The sequence below is a fragment of the Lissotriton vulgaris genome, chromosome 4_1 (genome assembly GCF_964263255.1).
Source record: "Lissotriton vulgaris chromosome 4_1, aLisVul1.2, whole genome shotgun sequence".
NCBI lineage: Eukaryota > Metazoa > Chordata > Amphibia > Caudata > Salamandridae > Lissotriton > Lissotriton vulgaris.
In genome coordinates this window covers 87,221,145-87,233,179 of record NC_141691.1, presented here as the reverse complement: position 1 = coordinate 87,233,179, position 12,035 = coordinate 87,221,145, and positions in this window count along the sequence as shown.

The following is a 12,035-nucleotide window of genomic DNA, read 5'->3' as shown; positions in this document are numbered from 1 at the left end:
GAATTTGGGTAAAAAAGACCATTTAAAACAGCATTCTTGCCATTTATAATAGCTTTAAAGTGGTTTAGGCTTTAGTAAATGCATACATGTAGTGCAACAAGCATTTGTTCTAAAAACTGGTATGTGTGTTATTAGGTTTTGTGAATTATTCACAGTAAATGTAGTTTAATAATGTGGGAATAGAGATAATTCACAGTGAGCAGAAGCTAGTGGGCTAGGAGAACAGGCTGCTCAAGTTGCGCTAAGATGCTATCTTTAGTTTTCCTGTAAACAATGGAGGAGGCTGTCATGTTGACATTTGTGACCTTTTAAATTCGAGCCTTGTCTCTGTGGAATGCAGACTGACCTTGCTAAACAGGCCTCTGAAAGGTGGGATTTCTGGTTTATCCATAAGAACATCAATAAAATTAAAGAACTTAATTCCAAAGGGACAATATAAAAAAAGGTTTCTTTGAAAGTCCCAACATCATGACATTTGTATTTCTGCTCTAAGAAATAATGTCTGCTAGTTGCTTTATTTGACAGAAAATGATTGAAATTTTGAAGGCTACATGAATAAGTGAGAACGATTTGCCAATTAAGAATTATTTTTCACAGTGGAGACTGTGGCACAAGTCTAACATAGAGTGTCAGTGAAAGGATTTTACTTTTGGAAAGTTAAAAGGGCTAAATGTTGCAAGGTGACTGACAAGATGGTAACAGTTAAGTGATAGAAATTTATTTTTGTGTCTGTTAATATGTATCATGTTTTGTCTTCTGATTAAAAGTTATAATTGATATTCGTTTGTTATGCGAAATGTTCCTCTTTTGTGTGTTGTGTATTTTTTTTGCTTTTGCCTACAGATCATTCATGGATTGTTCTGGGTGATTTTAAGGCTGACAAGACACGTGAGTTTGGTTGGTTGAAAAGAGATGTGTTTTTGAGTAATTTCTTTGAAAAGAAATGTTTGTGCATTTTACATATTCTTGCATTTGATCCTTTTATAAATTGTTCCTGCTGGTCCTGTGTGTCAGAAGTGACACACAGTAACTTGCATTTGACAGCCAAATCTCCACTACCTGTTGATCTGCTGTCAAAAAGGAGGGTGAGGATTTTAAACCTGACAAAGTAAGCAGGCCAGAATATTGTTAGTACATGACCTGGTGTTGTGCGTCACCGCTCATTCACATATGTTATTGTTCTGTCTATGCTTTTCGTGCTTGACATGTGCGTTATGCATGTTTTTGTTTTATGTTGCTGCTTTTGATATAATTACAAGTTTACCTGTGTTGTGAAGGGATATACATGACGATGTGTATCGCTACACTACAGTTGGGTTGATTTGCTAAATTTCACAAATATGATATTTTCATTTTTGTGAACACGACACAGACAACACTTCACCAGTGTATGTCAAATTTGGCTATAAATAGTATTCAAGAAAAACAAAGGAGATATACAGGATCAAAATGTGTCACTTGCTCCCTCTTCTCTTAAAGGAACAGGCAGCCCTAAATTTATGTATCCTGATTGGACGTAAGGATAGAAATATAGATCTGTGGCTCTTGTACATGGTGACCTAATTTCTATATTACATTACTCAGTTTTGTTCTGCTTCCTAAGTAGTGTATGGTTTTGTACCATAAAGGAAACCAGGTTTCATTTTTTTCCCTGAAGAAGGAACTGGAACATTAGCTGAGGTTACCGTATATGGTGTAGCGGCCAGCGGTAGAGTTAAATTTGTAACCTATTGTGATTTTTTTGTGTATCACTCACACTCTTGGTATTGTGTCACATACTTGACTATCACCCAAGTAATTTCTTGTTCTTCCTATACATTTTTCTTTTGTCACTACTCCCCTCACCAATGTCGCATCATGCCTAGTTATTGGGGATTTTAGCTGTGACCTAGTCCCATTTCTCTTTTCCATATTTATTTCACTAGTCAGCTATTTTATTATTATTGATGTATTGTTCAGGTTCAGTCTTCTAGATTGCAGTAATATACCAGAGAACCCCATATTATGTATAATTCCCTTTTGTATGACCAGACTGTTTTTTAAAGAATTTTCTTTAGGCCTACTTTGATGTTTCCCAGTCTAACTGTCAGGGTAGTGACGGACTGGTTAACTGACTCAATACTATAGTAAGATAAGTTTTCCACCTCAATAGGAGACACCTTACGTTTTTTTTTTAATATGACAAATTCAATGCCTATTCTAATTTGGTTTTTAGTTTCTTTTTTCTGCTGCTTTAATTTTTGATGGACCAGATGTATTTTAAATAATGGAAATACCAGGACTCTCTAGTTCTTGTCTTTTGTTTCCACATCTTGATCATTAGCTTTTGTATTGCATAGTCCACCTGATGCACAATTATTAAAGGGAGGTATCTACATGTCCCTGATAATATGTATTATGTGATCTCTCTTTTGAGGTGTTCTAGATAAGGAATTTAGGAACACCTATATGTAATCATTGAGAAAGAAAATGTGTTTGCCCCATTAGACAATGCCACCATATGTGAAGACATCCATTTAGATAGAATTCTCGTGTAGTTATCTACCCTTAGATGATGGAGGATATGCTCTCACACAGAAACCCAATTGAAAAGCCTAGAGGCACTGTTTTGCCTACTGCCTTTATATTTGTATTGCTTTTTGAGAATGACAGTGTATTCTAGACCAAAATTGTCCCATGGCGTGTGGCCACTCCTTTGAAGATCGCAGGCCACCTGTTTGCAGTCCCCTTGTTATACAATGAACTGTTTAAAGCATCGCACTTGCTTCATCAGAAGGTGTTCAACATCAGAAAAGAAGGAGGAGCTGGTTTTGCCACAGAACCAGAATTTCAGTGCAAAAGAGCGCCTGTCATGTGCTGGTTAACCTCTGACAGTGTGCAGTCCCTTGAGCCCCTTGGCCTGAGTTTTTGGCCACACACACCCTTTTCCTTTGCTCCAACGGAAGTGCAGTGCCCTGGAGGATTTGAGATTGGCAAAAGGCACTACATTATGGTGCCCATGAAAGAGCAGCCCGAGCATCCTCTGACACTGAATAGCGAGTGTTGGAGCCTGAAAGTGTTGCTGAGAGTGACAGTCTGTTGCTCTTTCCCGATTAATAGTACTTGGGTCTGCATAAGATGATCTGTGCCCTTGATCAATGAAGAGCACACTATCTGTAGTGCCTGCAGCACAGGAAATATTGGTGCACTGCATTGAGACATTGAGACTTTTAAGTGAGCTGTGAGTGTTTGCCAGGAGGGCACTCCAACGGATACTGAGAAGCATTTTTTTCATGGGAGGCCTGAATCAAGAGGCCCATGCAACAACAGAAACAGATTTGATGGACAATAGAAGCCTGCCAGAGAGGTTTTTTGAACAGACTCTGGGCATAGTTGGATTCACAAGAGGTTTCCGTGTGATTGTATAGACTAGGTGTTAGGAGACTAATTCCTATTGTTTTGCTGGCATTGTTTTAAAGTACTATTCTGTTTAGTAAAAGCAGAATAAAGTCCATTTTCTGTGGAAGAATATCCCCTTTTCACCTCAGAGCATTGATGAGGGTCACCACTGTTTCACCTGAACACATAAAAATTACTGAAATGCATAGGAGCCCTAAAAATGTTACTAGATAATTTTAGGACTTGCTTTTTGCTTAGGGTTGTGAAAAATTATAATTTTGTTTGTAATAGTGGTCACTACTTTCTCCTGTTGTCTATATGTGCTTAATAACGTGTTTTCTAGTGTTTTTTTTTAAAAAACCTGACGTTGTCTTTTATGGGTGGGATTGTTTTTTTTCTACTTAATTGACATCTGTACCCACCTCCCAACCTGTGTCTCTTCCTACTATTACTCCTTTGCATTCTTTCCATATTTTACCTGAACATGAACTGGTTAGGAGATCAGAGTTTACTAATAATTCATTTTGTACATCTTCTGCATCAACACCAGGTAGTAGTGAACATCACTAATTGTTGGGTGTGTGGTCTTATGCCACATACTACAGATAGAGGTATTCCCTATTTGGTCCTGCCATATGTGGCCTTTGTGCTACTACGTGTGTAAGGAGACCTGTCCCGAGAGAGTTACTAAGTAATAGGATTATGCTAAAGCAACATCTTGATGATCTGATGAATATAGACCTGGATCCAGATTGACGTGAGTTTAGGTTATTGCCTATGTAAGGGCAAAAGGAAGGTCTGAGGTTCTGTGAATTCTGAACCTGGGTCATAAAGGTTATGGTTCCGTTACGATTTTGGTAACAGCGAAACGTAAACAGTGATTGTTTTCGTCATGTTACACCGATGGATTCACTGTGTATTTGACGATTTCGTCCTGAACCCTTGGGTTCCATTTTGTGCATGGCAGCCATTTTGTGGATTGCCCTCACATAGGCTGATGACTGTGGCCAAACAGTCATTTGGACACATACACCTTAGCTTGAGTTTGTGCTGACTTCTGTTTGACCTGAGCGAACTGACCCTGTTGCCTGAAGCCAAACCTGCCAAACCAGTTCTTGCCCTTTAGCTGATCAAGATTAGGATCAAAGAGCAGGGCATTGTTGAGTTTATTGTACACGCACACACCCCTTTATCTTGCTTCTATCTGTTTCTGTTTCCATCTTTATGGTCTATTTATGATGTGGGTTTGTCCGGCCTTGTCTAAAGAAGAATGTTGGGTTTGTTTATTAATTTATTATGGGCTGGACAACTGAAATGTGGGTTTGTCATCATACAATGCTTTGGCCGTGTATACATGGGATTGGTCAAACTGTAAATAAGAAATGTTGGGGTTTTTGCATGCTTGCAAAAGCTAGGACTGCCCCTTACTTTTGTGCTGAGTCATGTAACCCTATAACATATAAAAGGCCTCTGTCCTCTGTATTCCTCAGACTGCCTCATTCAATTGCTAAGGCAGTTGGGTGACGTAGCCTCACTTAATTAAGTTTAATAAAGATGTCTTTTTCATATTTCAGCTTCTGTGCCAAGTTCTTTATTGATATTAGTAAGACCCCTGAGAATGAAGATTTTGAATTTCCTCAACAGGTATCAACCATATAGTTCGCAGTACTTATTCATTTGTGAGAATGAGAGCTCATTTAACATTTTTATTTTGTCCTATTCCAGATTATACCTTTACGAACTCCCCCCACTCAACTATTCCCTCCCCTGGCACTTCGTTTAGATGCACAGAACTCGACCCAATTCAGCATGTTTTATTTTGTGATCAGTAATCCGCCACAACTCTTCAGGGGACTATATGCAGTGCAAAACATATACAATAATCGTGTCCGTATTTGCACCTGAAACCGCTCACATTCCACAATAAGGTTGGTGGCATTATATACAGGGAAAAAACACCACACATAACAGGCACACCTTCTCTTACCTCAGCCCTCATTGCCCGATAAGGAAGATGTAGTGTTGCCACCACCAGCTTCGAAAGCCCCCACCATAGTATTCCAGTCTAGAGATATTGGGGTCTTCCTGAGGCCCCTACGCTCTTCGCGCTGTAGTGTCGCGCCCTCCGCTTTTCCCCAGCGCACCACTTCCGCCTTCCACACTTCTGGGTCAGGCGGTCTAGCTGATTTCCACGTCATTGTTATGGTTCGCTTAGCCAGCAATAGGGCCTGATCAGCAAAGCGCGCGGCTACAGTTCTCTTCCGTTCGGTGGGTCCCAGCCCTAGTAAGCTATACTCCAATGAACCGTATGGTCTGGAAGGAGCCAGTCTAGTTAGAGCATCATGTACCGTTGCCTAGTAGTACCCTAGTTTGGGGCAATCCCACAACATGTGTATTAGTCGCGCGTCATCCGCGCCACAACGGGGGCAATTGTCTGTTGTGTTGGGGAACATGGCGTGTAAACGATGCGGTGTCAGGTATGCCCTATGTAGAACCATAAGTTGTATGAATTTAAATTTCGGGTTCCTCGACACTCTCTTCGGGAATTTGAGGATCCTTTCCCATACCGTGTCCCTGACCGCTCTCCCTATGTCACCTTCCCATTTGTCTCGTAAAGGCTGTAGCGAAGTTGCCCTCCCCGACCGTATACCGCTCGTTATCCATTTCGTCAGGTGACTGCCAGATCCCATGAGGTACTGCATCGTAAGCAGTGGGTTCGTGGGAGGTTCGTCGCCATTCGGCGCCCAGGTCATCATGACATAGCGTCACACCCTGGCGTGCAACAAGAACAGTCCTCCCGGGGCATGATGTGATCCGCGGAAGTCCTCAAAAGACATGACGCGGCCATCCGCGAACAGATCCCCAACGTGCATCACTCCCGCGTCATGCCACGCGGTGAGCATTTGATTCGGCAATGGTCCCGTCCCCAGTGGAAGTCCCAATAGTGGTATCGTGGGGGCATAAGAGGACATAGGGTTCGTGTACCTCACCGCCCTCCTCCAGCAGGTAATTGCAAGTCTAAGCAGGGGTGGCGCCAACCTTGGGAGCTCAACTCCTGGTAGTAACAGGGTGTGGATGTCCCCTCGCGCTCTGTCCGTCTCCACCATCCGAGTTCGTGCAAATTGCGTCTCGCTAGCCAGTAGGCCAGGCATTGCAACTGACATGCCTAAGCATATGCCAGCAGATCTGGGACCCCCACACCGCCCATTGCAGTAGGAAGCTGTAGTTTAGCCAGACTAATGCGCCGCCTTCCCGATCCCCATATCAGTTCCGTAAGTAGAGTATTCAACGTCCTAAACATTGATGCAGGGGCCATGAAGGGTAGGTTCGTGAAATAATAAAGAAGGCGTGGTAGTACCACCATCTTAGAGATGGCCACTCGACTGGCCACCGATAGGGGCAGTGCGGTCCAGAATTTCACCTGGGACCTCAGCGCTGAAATCGCCTTGCCCAGGTTACAGTCAACCATGTCCCTCGCCCCTCTATATACTTGTATCCCCATGTAGCGGAAGGTGGTCCCTGCCATCTGGAAAGTGTGTGGAGGGAAGGTTAACTGGGTAGTCTCTCCGGGGGCACTGAAGCAGAACCCGTAAGACTTAGGCTCGCTAATTGTGAGGCCCGATAGCGCCCTGAAATCCTCCAAAATTTCGGGAATGGGGTCGAGTCCGCCTCTCAGGTCGTGGAAATATAGGATAATGTCATCCGCATACGCTGACACAACGTGAACTGTCCCGGCTCTCTGTATGCCCTTGTGGCGTGCAGAGGTCCGGAGTTTACACAACAATGGTTCTAGCGCCAGGATAAACAAAAGTGGGGACAATGGGCATCCCTGCCTAGTTCCTTTCGCTATGTTAAGTTGAGTCGAGATGTACCTATTCGTACGAACCCGAGCCGTCGGGCGGGTGTATAGCAGCCGCACCCAAGCGGCATATTCGGGAGGTATCCCAAATTTTTCAAGCGTTGCAAACATGAAATCCCACCTTAGTGAATCAAATGCCTACTTCAGGTCCAGAGAGACACAGCCCTCCGTCTCCCCCGGTGTCCGCTCGTGGAGCAGGAGTTGGCTGAGCCTTTGCTGGTTCATGGCCGTACACCTGCCAGGTACGAAGCCGCACTGGTCGGGATGTATCAGTTGTGGGATGTACTGGGCCAGTCTCGCCGCAAGGACCTTACTAAGTATTTTATAATCTGTATTTAATAAGGACAGGGGTCTATAATTAGCTAGTTGTAAGCCATCCCTGCCCGGTTTTTGGAGTGATACAATCAGCGCTGGAGGGACGATTGCGGTAGCCCATGTGACCTCAGTGCTTCCTGAAACACCACAAGCAGGCGTGGTGTAAGCAGGTCAATGTAGGCCCTATAGAATTCGGCCGGGAGGCCGTCCGTCCCTGGGGTCTTATTCCGTGGGAGCGCACGTATGGCCTGCCGTATCTCTGTGAGCGTGACTGGGCCTGCTAAGTCCTCCTGCTGGTGTGTCTCTAACCGTGGCAGTTCTAGTTCCAACATAAATTCCTCAAACGCCTCCTCTGACAGCTGTCGGTGTGGGCCGTACAGTGTCCCATAGTAGTCCCTGAAGGCAGTATTGATGTCCATCTGCGTCGTGACTGTCGTCCCCCCCCCTGGTCAATGACCTCCATTATGGGCACATGTACAGGGTCATCCCATAGCAGACGAGCGAGTAGAGGCCCAGACCTCTCCACCTGTGCGTGCTGTCTGCATATGTATTCCCTATGATCTAACACGCGCAGTTCCTCCAGCAGTTCAGCATGTTGTATGTGCGCCTCCTGCAGAGGCGTGAAGGGTAGGTTCGTACCCGCATCCTCGCTTTCAAGCATGGCCAGTCGGTCCTCTATTCAGTAAGTGTGTGCACCTCCACATGTCAGCCAAGTCCCATCCCTCTGCCCACTGCGCAAGAGCGTCCGCCTGTCTTCTACTCTCAGTGGCATGTAGTGGTGGGTGTGACCTGTCTAGGGTAATGTCTAAGACAGCATTAAAATCCCCCCTATGAGCCAAGGATAGTCCACCCAGTCTGCCAGCACTCCATTAATGGTAGTTAAGAAGTCCGACTGGCCGGAGTTCGGTGCATAAACACTGCCAAACACAACAGGAGAACCATCCAACAACCCACGGATGAACACATATCTACCCCCCGGGTCCAGTCTTTTCTCCATCAGTTTAAAGGGAACAGAGTTTCTGAGCCATATAACCACCCCTCTCTAAAACACAGAGTAAGTAGTTGCATATAACTGCCCCTTCCACTTCTTAAGCAGCTTCACACTCTCTGCACTGTTCAGATGGGTTTCCTGAAGGCATGCCACCATGACGCGCCTTCGATTAAGTTGTGCCAAAAGTCTGTGTCTCTTGTGGACTGACCCCATACCTCGCACGTTCCAGGTGCATAGTTTGTATGTGTTAAGAGTCCCCATTGTGGTCATTGCCAGAAGTCTCAAACAGGCCTTGTGCTATTGAAAAGTAGTGCATTAAATGTAGTGCCTTAAGTGCCATTAAAACTTGTAACCTTCGAACTTCAAGGTCCCCAAGCAAAAAAGCCTGAGGTCCGAAATTCATCGCCCAACTTGGGCGACAGATAAACCAGAACATGACTATGCTTTGGGGGGTGGTACCATTTACACTTACCCGGGACCTGTTTGGTGTTTCTACAGCGTGCCCTCGGCTAGTGTGTGTTCCAGCACCCTACCCACCCACTCCTGTCTCGGTGCCTCAAAGGTCTCCTCCTCCAGAGACACCTCCAAAAGTAATTCACGTCCTCTTGCTATTTGGAGGAAGACTCCCCACTACTGATATTTTCTACTTTCCATGACCATGGGAGTGCCTTCCCAGTGTTTTCCTGTGGTGGGAGTGTCTGCCTTTTTGCAGTATTCTCCATGTACTTGTGTTCGGTGCCCTTTTGTAACATGCACACTACACTTTGCCCATGTATCACACGGTTGCTACCTCTCACATGTTTTTACCTTTGATACTTGCACAAGGGCCACCTTGCCTACGTAACGCCTGTTCTTGTGCCAGCACTTATTGCAGTATTATACCTCAAATTATACTCTGTTTTCTCTTATAACTGCACACTTGTCACTTTTCCTCTTGTGCACTTTTGACTACCTCATGTATTTTTGGTTGCTCACAATTTTTACTACCTCAAGTATTTTGTTTGCTCACAATTGTCACTATTACCTTTACTACCTCATGTATTTTTGGTTGCTCACAATTTTTACTACCTCAAGTATTTTGTTTGCTCACAATTGTCATTATTACCTTTATTACCTCATGTATTTTTGGTTGCTCACAATTTTTACTACCTCATGTTTTTTTGTTTGCTCACAATTGTCACTATTACCTTATGTAAGTAACGTATGTTTTAGTAATCTGCTCTTTTGTAATGTTTCTCATTATGTTTCATTTCTGTTCCTAATGTGAAGCGCTCTGACGCCTTCGGGTAAAGTCCGCGCTATATAAAAATGCATAAATAAAATAAAATAAAATAAAATAAATAAGTGCAATTCTCATACGTTACCAATCGAAGATTTCTACGGCTGCAGTCAAAAGGTAGCCGCCTCTTGGGCAGTAATTTTGGGGAAGAGCTGTAAGCTGGTAGCAGAGCCCGACACCTCTGTACGGGAGTCCGAGTTGCTGCCCACATCCGATTTGTCCCTCGCATCGTGGGCAGCCAGTGCAGCCTCAGTCAGCAGAGCTATCCCCGGGGTTTTCTGTGCGCGGTCCAGTGTGTTTCCTCCACTTGCTGGAGACCCCCTTGCGCGCTCATCGCTTGTGCCAGGCCTCTGTTCCCTTCGACGCAAAGTTTCCCCATCTTGGTCTTCCTCAAGCGGGTCCTGCGTGGTCAACGGCGTTAGAGTCACCTCCATCCACTCCGCTGCCTCTTCAGGCGTGTCAAAGAAATACGATTTGTTGTTGTGTATTATTTTGAGGCGGGCCGGGAGCAGCAGGGCGTACTTCAGGTTTCTGTCCCGCAGTTTGCGCTTCACCCCCAGGAATGTCGACCTTGCCTTCTGTACCGCTGGAGTGAAGTCTGGGTATACTGATATGGTCTTGTCCTCGTATCTCAGGGGTGCCTTCTCTCTTGCCGCTCTCAGCACTGAATCTCTGTCTTTGTAGTGCAGAAGGCGCGCTATTAGTGGTCTTGGTGGCGCGCCCGGTTTAGGTGGTTTTGCCGGCATCCTGTGTGCCCTCTCCACACTGTAGAGTGGGGTGAGTTCCTGTGGCCCCACAATCTTTTTCAGCCAATCCTCAACAAACTGCGTGGGGTTCCTCCCTTCGCTGCGTTCCGGAATCCCCAAAATTTGCACATTGTTGCGTCGAGCCCATCCTTCCACGTCGTCCATCCTGTCCCAGATTAGTTTAAGCTGTTTCTCCATCTGCTCTATTTTCGTGGAGTGATCCGTCTGTTGCGGGATCAGGTCGTCTAATGCGATCTTATGCTCCGTGACCTTTTCAGCCAATTTGTTGTGGTCTGCTCGAAGGAGCGACAAGCCGGTCGCCATGCTGTCCATTCGTGACTCAAGCGCCTCCCTTGATGCCTTTATTTCTGCCAATATGAGGTCCAGTTTAGCGTCCTGCGTATCCCTGCCCGTCGGTGGTATGATCTCACCGCTGGAAGAGGCCAGCGGGTCGTCCGAGCCAGTGGACTGTAGATCCGCAGTCGCACCCTGGTCCTGCGCTTTTGCTCTGTTCCTCCCCATGGCTCGCGTCTGCAGGATGGTGGTGGGGTGGGTCCACCTGCGCTTCCAACACCAGTGCCCGCTACTTGTAGGTACTCTCCGCGTCACCAGGACGTGCAGAAGGTCAGGTACTGCACAACTCGTCAGGTCAGCGTCTGGTCTAAGCGCCTCTCCCCGCCGATGCCACGGGCCAGTGTCAGTTAAGCGGGCCGTTATCTCTCCAAGCGTTCGGTCCCAGGGTAAAGGAGCGCAATGGCGGCTCTTCCCGCCGAAATCAATCCCACCTGGAGCTTCGGTGTGCCAGGTGTTCTCGCCCTTCCGTACTCCAGGGGCCGGCACCACATTCAGTCAGCAGGGCGGCGGGCAGCTCTCCACAACCTGCAGGAATACCCTCGCCACTCCAGCCGCCCGCCCAGATCGGGCACCGCAGGGGGGGGAAATCCAGAAGGGCAGGATGGGTCGCACCTGTTCTCACAGCACCCTCCGCAGCTCCACACCGGTACTCCACACCGCGGCGTCGCCCGTATGTGTCCACTGTTGTCTGCGTACCGCACACGGTGCGGGCCTCCGTGGGGCAGGCCCGATCTTGTCAGGATAATGGCGGCCAATATCGCCAAGATCAAGATGGCGTCTCCAGGCACAGGGCCGTCCAGAGCGGCGCGTACTTCTCCCGCTCCGGTCGCCCAGTACACCCCTGAGGCCAGCACACTCCAGGCAACGACCTCAGGGCTTCCAGATCTGCACCCGGTGGCACCGTAGCTCTCCAGCTAGTTTCGCGGTGCAGCCATCTCCTCCGGCGTCGGTGCGGTAAATGTCGCGCACCCGCGCTCCAGTGAGGCCCCGGGGTATGTGCCGTATCAGCTCTTCGCCGTTTCGGTCCTTGCTCTAATGGTGATGTCAAGTGTAGTGCCGCCAGGTACACCGTCGCGGCTACAGCTACCACAGGACCACAGGAAAACGCCGGTA